An 8,969-nucleotide genomic window follows, 5' to 3' on the forward strand; every position below is an offset into this window, starting at 1 on the left:
CAAATGGTACCAAGAACAAATAATTTAATCTCAGGTCAGGAGACCTTGAGTGTTCTCAATGTTTTCTGTGCCTTTTCCTATGCTGAGCGTGCTGAAGGTGCTGGGGGGGGTGGTTCTTGTCTGATGTCTGGAGGAGTTGGCATAATTAAATTGCTGATACAGCAAAGACCTCTTTTTTGTAGCTGAGTCATCTGTTGGCCTCTGGTAATTCAGTTTCTATTCTTTTAAAGTTAGATGGGAGTTAGAAAAAGCTAATATTAACTCTTGGGTTGCTAACCAAATACGAAGGATGTTCTTAATATAACAGGGCTCGCAATTAGCCTAATTCACAGTTTATGGATCATTTTGCTATTGAGCATTTGTACTTGCCACTTAATCATAGAATCAGAACAGTTAGGGTTGGAAAGGACCTTAAGATCATCCAGTTCCAACCCCCCTGCTATGGGCAGGGGCACCCCACACTAAACCATGTCACCCAAGGCTCTGTCCAACCTGGCCTTGGGCACCACCAGGGATGGAGCATTCACGTCTTCTTTGGACAACCCATTCCAGTGCCTCACCACCCTTACAGTAAAGAACTTCTTCCTTGATCTAAACTTCCCCTAAGTTTTAACCTTTCCCTTAGGTTACACCTTCATGGAGGGATCCAGCCGTGTTAACTGCTGCCTGTAGCCACAGAAGGGTTAAAATGGCTAATTTTGTTGCGTTCAGAGGCCTGGTTGTGCAGAAATGGGGAGTGAAGAGGCAGAGGCTGCCCGGCTGCCTCTGCTGCCTGGTTTGCAGTGCCACCATGTGGGAGCCTCTCAGCCTTCCTTGCTCGGAGCAGCGTGGTTCCTTTCACACTGAAGGCTGTAGCTTTATTTTTGAAGGGAGTTCTTTGTTATTGCTCGCCTCAGTAGTTATCGTGGTGGCTTTGTCACACTGCTAAACCATCCACGCTCCTGCTGGGAATATCTTATCTGCTGTGAGAGCTTAATTCCTTTCCTCCTTCTACCAACAGGACCTTAATACACAGCAAGTCACAAGGCCAAAACAGAGAAGAACGCACAGTGGTGATGTTATTTAACAGTATGTTTGATGGTTTAACTCAGATTATAAGCCAATACAGACTTTTGGGTGCTTGGATTCTTTTTAACTGGGGCTTTGTCCATTAAAAGACTGAAGTTACTCCTGGGGTTTTTACGTTTCTCTTTGCACAAGTCGGGGTATTTTTTGCAGAGAAATTGTAGGCAGTGAATTGATCTCATTTAGAAAGGATTTGATTGGTGTAGGTACTGCACATTGCTCAATAAATGACCTTTTGTGAGAAGGCTGGATGTGCAGGTGCAGCAGCTGCACTGACACGAATATCCCAGCAGTGCTGAAGGAGCTGGAATTGTCCATTGTGCCCACTTGAGGATGAATGGATTTCCCACCACAGTCGGCACAATGGACCACAATGGCTGTCACTCCAGTTTCCTGTCACTTGGCTGGATTATGCAAATGTGGCAAGTCCAAGTGATGTTTCCTGGTGTATCTGTGTCCACGTTTGTCTCAAAATGGTTGCCTACACAAAGAGGAGGTTCCCCGTGCTCTCCTAATGATGAGGGTCTAATGCGAAGATGAGAAAAGAAACGCAGTTACAGTCTGACCATGGATGTCTGCCTTTTAACAGTGCAATGAGGGAGTTTCTGAATCTCCCAGCGTGATCTTCACCATCACTCTATGATACAAAGCATCATGTTGGCTTAGCCACAGCCTTACGGTTAGGTTGGGACGCTTTTCATTAGTGTTATGTGTTCATGTAACTGATGTCTTGTTTTTCTCACTGATCATCCTTGCTCCTTGCTTGGGGAAGGGTGTGTAGTACTGGTGGAGCTGGTGAGGAGCTGGTTCTGTGGTTACGGCAGTGCCTGCCTGTGCTTCTGCCTTCTCCCAGGAGGAGGTGCTTTGGATGAGGCTTGGCTTGGAGCCACGTTAGGGGAATTTATAACTAATTCAGACATATTTCCCACCCTCACATACACTGGGATTTTTGTTTGTTTGGCTAGGGAGGGAAGGAGGAGGGTGGAGAGAGAATCAAGGGTAACTTGCCCAAAGTACATCAAACTTGTGTTTTCATCCGTTATACCAGGGCTTCCCAACCTCCTTTTGATAGAAGTTACCTCTTTTTTTTTATGGGAAAGCATGCCATTGAGTTTGTTTTGATTGTTTCATCTGGTTTTGTTCCCTTAAGCTAAAATACCGAGGCCCCTTCGTGCATTTCACTACCTGTTAGTAAGGCTGTTGGTTGGGAAGCCCTGAATTCCACTGAGAATGTAACAGGTTTCTTTATTTTTCCTTATTTTCCCCTTTTTTTTCTTTCATACAGTGCTTTACAGCTGTTTCTACTGGACATGTTTAATACCAAATGGTACTCTGAGGTCATGGGACAAGAGTTTGACCAGATTTGCTAGCTAACATTTAGGAGGTGTTTGTTCCCTATGTAAGATGTCATAATGCAAATTTAAATAGACAATAAAATGCATGAAGTGCTCATTTTGTGCTTGATCATCACTCCTTGGGTTTGTCCTTCTTATGGTGGGAGTGTGCTGGAGTAAACGATGATGGATGTGGTAGGAATCTATTTCCTCCATAGGCTTTTTGCTTGAGGCTGAGCAGAAAGGAAGGAGCCAGAATGGTAGAGTTGACTTCTTGGAAGGATTTATTGCTTCTCTACCACATAAAACTGAAGCAATAAATCTCACTGTCCCAGCCTAGTGTAAATCTGTCAGTGGATGATGTGAGATACCAAAGCAGTGTCGGCACGTGGTCTTTCAGGTCATAGCTGTGACTCCTATGGATGCCTGCCAGTATCAGGGCCCAATGATCAGGGCTGAGTCTCCCTAAAACTACAGTGTTCAGCGGCTTTCAGGAGAAGCTAAAACCATCCTAAAGTCAGTAGCTGATGTACGTGCAAATACTTGAGTGGGAAGGGAATTTTTTAGGGTGTGGGAAGGCATCTTCATTATCAGCTTCCCTCACCTCAGCTCCCCGGGAGGGGCGTGATGACAGTAAAACAAAAGACAAGGTAGGAAGGTGATGGATAGCTTGGAAATGTGATGCCCCGTGTTTTGGGTACCTTGATGCTCAACAGCAGTGTGAGTGTTGCTCTTTGGTGGGTAAGGAGGAAAGTCGTGGGCTTCTCCAGAGTTGCACTGAGTCAGGATTCAGCTCCAGTTCCCTCTTTCCGCAGGGAAAGCTCTTGGATAAGGGTGGTTTCTATTTCCCTTCCATTCCCATGTGATTTGTCTTGAGCTCCGCGGTCTGTCTTGCTCTGCAAGTGTGCAGTTCCGTCTGAAACTGTCTTTAATGTTGGTGTTAACTCTTACTTCGGTGACTTCATCCATGAAGCATTTCCCACACTCTGCATCAGGAGTTCTTTGCTAGGTCGCTCTCTCCAGCCCCACATCTCCCTTTAGGAAGTCCTTTGGTTTGGGTAGCCCTGTATTTGTTCCTTAAAAGCTGCTGATCAACCCCAATAGCTGCCCCATCCCTGGCAGTGTTCAAGGCCAGGTTGGACACAGGGGCTTGGAGCAAGCTGCTCTAGTGGAAGGTGTCCCTGCCCGTGGCAGGGTTGGAACTGGATGAGCTTTAAGGTCCCTTCAACCCAAAGGAGTCTGGGATTCTGTGATTCAAATTGCTTAGAGTCCAAACCATCCTTGGAGCACGTGTGTGGCTGACTTCATCCCTATGTTTGTTTTCTTTAATATATTTGAGGTCTTTGTCCTGACCTGTAAAACTTTATATAACCTTGTTCCTCCCTTTTGGTGCTTAGACCTGTAACCTTTTACACTGTACTGGTCCTCCCCTCAGGGCACGTTTCTGTGGCGGATCCAGACCTTCACGGGGGAATGTGTTTGGCCCTTTGCTGGTCCTGCTGCTGGGTGGGAGGAGAAAGGTCGTGTTTGGCAAACCTGTCCATCCCGGAGCGATGGGAGTGCAGGAATATCCATGTATGCGGGGGGTTCTCACCTCCAAAAGGCCTCTTCTGGAAGAACTGGGATCCAGTGCTTGGAAATAGGAGGGGAGGAAAGCAAAGGCTGGCTGCTGCTCTCTCGCCCTTCCCAGCTGCTTCAAGCGCAGTTGAACCTGTTTCAGGGCTGTTAATATAATGATCTTAAATTCAGCTCTGTTGTGGCTCCCTAAACCCTTACAATGAAGTTATATAGGGAAAATTAAACCTACTTTTTAGTCTTGAACTGGAGGGGCATTGTCTGTGACGCTAATGAGATGCTGGTGCTGCATGCTCCAACTGTTCCCCTGAATAAATCCCCTGTTCAGCCAAGCATGTGGAAATGCTGGCGGCAAGTCCCCTCAACAATGATTACTTCATAAACCAGGAGTCCTCCCATATTTGCTGAGGGTTTCTTGGGTTTTGGCACCCTACACCAGCAACGTCCTCGGTTCCTAAGGAAAAGACTGAGGCGGCATCCTTGCGATAGCGCTGGGAGTCGGATTATGGGAGCTGCACAGGGGCTGTGGTGGGTTCTCCCATGGCAGCAGCAGCAGGGACACCAGCCAGGCTCCTAGTCGTCAGCAGGGATTATTGTTTGCCCCGGTTTGATGTCTGGGGATGCATTTGCAGAAGGTGATTCCTCCAGGCTGAAAGTTCACGGCCTTTGGTTCTTTGCTCTGGAGCAGGAGCTTTGCTCCTGTATTGTTGTGATGGGTCCTGGATGAAAAGCCATGAAGCAAAAAGCGCTTGGCTTGTTTTCTTGGCTTTAATACCTGCTCTGGTCGCTTCCCTTCACAGCCCTGACACCAGCCCAGACCAAGACCTTGCCCACAGGCTGCCTGGTACTGAAGGGTGCTGTGGGTGTGAAAGCTCTTGAAATGAAGCTATTTCAGGACAGGGTTCATCTGATCCCAGCGCAGGGATCTGTGACATGAAGGGAGGTGGGATTGCTGCGCGCCCGCACTGAGCATCGCTCGCTGCTGGCCGAGGGGAAGCAGCGCCCGGCAGGTGAAAGGCAGGAGGATCTGCAGTGGGAGGAACAGTTTAATCTCTGACTTCTAAACAACCTAAATAAATCCCAAATAAACTTGGAAATGACTCGGTGTTTGCTGCTGGCACCTTTGGCATCTTCTTGCTTTAATTTGTAAAGATGCATCTGAATAAACTGAAATATTGTGGGAGGCTGGAAAATGCCCTAAAAGCTGCTTGCTGTTGGCAGTGCTGCTCATCCATCTTCCCTGCATGTGTGGTGGCCAGGAAGGACAGGGTGTGGGAAATAATGGAAGGGGATGAAGGACAGAAGAGGGGAAGGGGAAAAGGAGGTGAATTAAACTGAAGGGAAACTGGGTAAAGGTGAATAAAGAAAAGGCTTTTGAGCTGTGCTCATCTGAATGGGACTGCTGAAAACATCAACACAGGTGGAAGAAGAACACGGGCAGAGGAAAACCATGGGATCCTCAGGGTTGGGTCACGAGGGTGCAAAGGAGGTCTGGAAGAAGAGACTTGGGGACCATGGGCTCGGGTCCTTGGGGGCTGAGTGGAAGGGCTGCAGGCACTGCTGGGGGTGATGCAGGGTCAGCCACGGGGCTGGTCCGGCCTGACCAATGCTCCAGATGAGCAGCACCAGATGATAACCACACAACCCTGACCAGAAGTGTGTGCCAGAGCGGGAGCTGGAGCAGGTGAGGACAGTGGGGACACCACACACACACACACACACACACACTCACACCCTGCAGCCACAGGAGGGGCTGTTTACACAACCCAGCCGAAAAAGCCCCCATGCTGTGTGTGTTCCCAGTGCGGGATCCAGTGGGGCTGCAGGAGATGGGGAGGGACTTGTTCAGTGCAGCTCTTGTGCCAGCATCAAAAGGCAGCACACCCCGAAGCCTAGGCCGGGATAAAGCATGAATAACAAACTCCAAACACAATCAGTGCTTCTTGCAGCCCAGTGTGCTGCTTTGTTCCCGCACCGGTGGGGTGGGCTTGGTCTGGCTCCTGGGTACCACAGGGAGCCTGGTCTGTTCACTCCCTCCTAGCCACGCATACCTTGCACTCCCCCTCTCCTCCTTTCTCCATGCCTCCACTGTGCTGTTTGCCTTAGATCTAAGCACAGATGCATTTTTCCTGCCTGGCTTTGCCCTGCTGCCAGTATTAAGTGGTTTCCCCTATTGCATTTTGAAAAGTCCCTGGGACCCAACCCGCAGGAAGACGAGTGTATCCTGAGCTCACCCCAACGCTCACCCCCTCCAGCGTGTTCTTTCCCTTCTTTGACACATCCCAGGACCTGGGGATGGATGCCTAGCACTCCATCTGGGGCAGAGCATCCCAAACCCCTCCAGGTCGATGCCCTCCCATCCCTGCTGAGCATGGGTGCAGCTGAACAGCCCTGGGAAGGGATCGTTTCCAAATGGTTGATTGCTTTAAATAACGACAGCAAAGCAATGGCTCTAGGAAGGAGTAGCGTTTAGAGGCAGAAAAGAAACACTTCGGCCACTCATCAATGCCTCCTTCAAAGGCATTTGCAGACTGGCTTTGGGTGGTTTATTTATTATTTAAGGGTTATAATATTTAAGCGTCCTGCAGAAAGAAAACAGATGGAGAAGACAATGAAAGAGAACAAGCCCAGCCCAGAGTCCGCAGGGAGAGGAGCAAAAAAGCACCCTCCAAATGCCCAGTAACCACTTGCAGGTGGTCAGCCTCCCCCACTGGCACACATACACATGTATATATGTGGGAGTATGCATGTATAAATTAACAATAACAGCTAAATGGAGCTGTAGATACCATATATGCCGTTCGCATACATACAGAGCTAAAACCATATGTAATTTGTAACTATTAACCTAAAACATTGCCATGTGGTTCACATTTGAGATATAAAACATCCATGTAAATGTTGCCTTTTGTAAGTACAAATGTAAACCATTATCTAGAATCAGCTTGTTTTAATCCATGCTCTTGCAATGTTAATGCATGAATAGCTACATAAACACTTAACTATTGTGTTATGATAATGAAAACACTCTTTTTTTGTTGCTGTTGCTTGGTTTGGTCTTTTCTAGTTTGCAGCCTTTCTGCTGGAAAACTCAGGGATTTGCTCCCATCTAAAATACTCTTTTTTTCCCCACTTTTCCAGCTTTCCATCCATTAGGGCCAGCCCCAGGAGCCTGGCAGAGCCTTGGTCTCAGCCAGCAGTGAGGCTGAGTGGGGATTCCCACTGGGCACATGCCCAAACACACCTATGGAGGTACATCTGTACATATATATCTATGCATTGATTTACCTGGGGCTTGTGGAGATGGGCTGTGATGAGCAGATGGGCTCACCCATCCCTCTCTGGGTGTCTCTGTGGGTGTGCAGCCTGCTGTTATCACACACCCCAGCACCCTCTCCAGATGTGCAGGAATGATCACAGCGTTCAGGTCACACTGACTGCTGTGTTACCTGTAAATGAAGCTCTGTGCAGCTCCACATGTTCACGCGGTGCTTTCCACTCTCAGGCCTGGGATGCAGCTGTGTCCCTGCATGCACTGCACCGAGTCCTCCGGAGGAGCTGGTTGCTGTACTCTCATTCCCTTTGAATCTCTATTTACCAGCTGTTATCTCCTGGTTTTAAAGACTATTTGCAGTAAACATCCCTAACTTGAAAAAGGATTCAGATGCACTTTAAACTAAAAAAAACCAAAAACCCTGAGCTATACAAAACTAATGCATCCATCAGCTTTCATCTAATGGCAATTGAAGCACCCAGCATAAACAAATCATTAATACAAAGCCCTTGATAAAAGCCTTGTTTTCAATGTCTCACAGCCACAGGAGCATCACTTATGCATAATCAGCCCTGGTGTTTCCCACCCTCAACCCTCCCATAACTGCTTTTATTGACAGAAAAGAGTAGCTCTCCTGTGATCAGTGCTAACACCTGGGAGGCCTCACCATGCCCCCAGACTGCTGCCAAAAGGGAGAAATGATGCTACTAATAATAGTTAAAAGACAAGCTACAATGCTGTCCCTGTGTGAGAGCCCCCATGGAGCAAAAGCTTGATGGGAGCCAAATCAGTGCCCAGGGCAATGGAGGGGAGCCTGCCCCTGTGACACACAGGGATCTCACTGGCACCACTCTGGGCACCAAGATGCTCTCAGCTTCTTCATTGGTTTTAGTCCTTTATGCCTTGGGAGGGACAAGGACCATCCTCCACCCACCGCCACCACATCCAGCTTCCATCCTTCTGCATCGCATCAGGAGCTCGTCTCTCCTTTAGGTACCAGTAGCTCAACACAGCCTTTCCTCAGGGTGTATTAAAGGCTTGATAGGAATAACTCCCATGTTAAGCTGCCACCAGCCCAGCCCCTTTTCTATGGAAATCCTGGGGAGGCACCAGGCAGAGAGTTGGCAGCAGTCAGGAAAGCCACAGGGAGAGGAAACCTGGCAAGACGCAGGCATGGACACTGTTCCTTTTTAAACTGGCTTTATTCTACACCATTTTTTTAAACAACATTCATAAAACATTAATTACAAAAATGTGCTAATAGGGGGGAGGTTGGGTTCTTCTTTTTTTTTGCAGTTCAACAACCAGGAATTCACATTTTGAAAGGATGCTCATACTGTTTAAGACACACATTCAAATACTTGACTTGCAGATACAAAATGTGAAGGGAATACAAATGGCTTACAAGGAACAGATGGCACAACAAAAGGAATCATTTTGGACTTCAAGGCCTGACTTCTGCATGGAATTGTGGCTGCTTTCAGGCCACTGCTTTCAGCCCAGGACACTTTACAGGATCTGGCTGGGGCAGGAGCTTTTCCATCTGGAGCTAACACCGGCCACAACAGCCCTGGACAGCGGCAGGGCAGGAGAAAGGCACCACATCAGGCTTCACTGAGCGGGGGGTGATGGCAGCAGGACTGGAGGTCCTACCTTAAAAACAAGCTGTCTCACGAGTTACCCAAAATTCAAGCCTTGCCCCGGTGCTTTTATGTGGAGTT

This window comes from Pezoporus occidentalis, unplaced genomic scaffold, assembly GCF_034315485.1.
Source record: "Pezoporus occidentalis ecotype Australia unplaced genomic scaffold, CSIRO_AGI_Poc_V1 ctg63, whole genome shotgun sequence".
Taxonomy (NCBI): domain Eukaryota; kingdom Metazoa; phylum Chordata; class Aves; order Psittaciformes; family Psittacidae; genus Pezoporus; species Pezoporus occidentalis.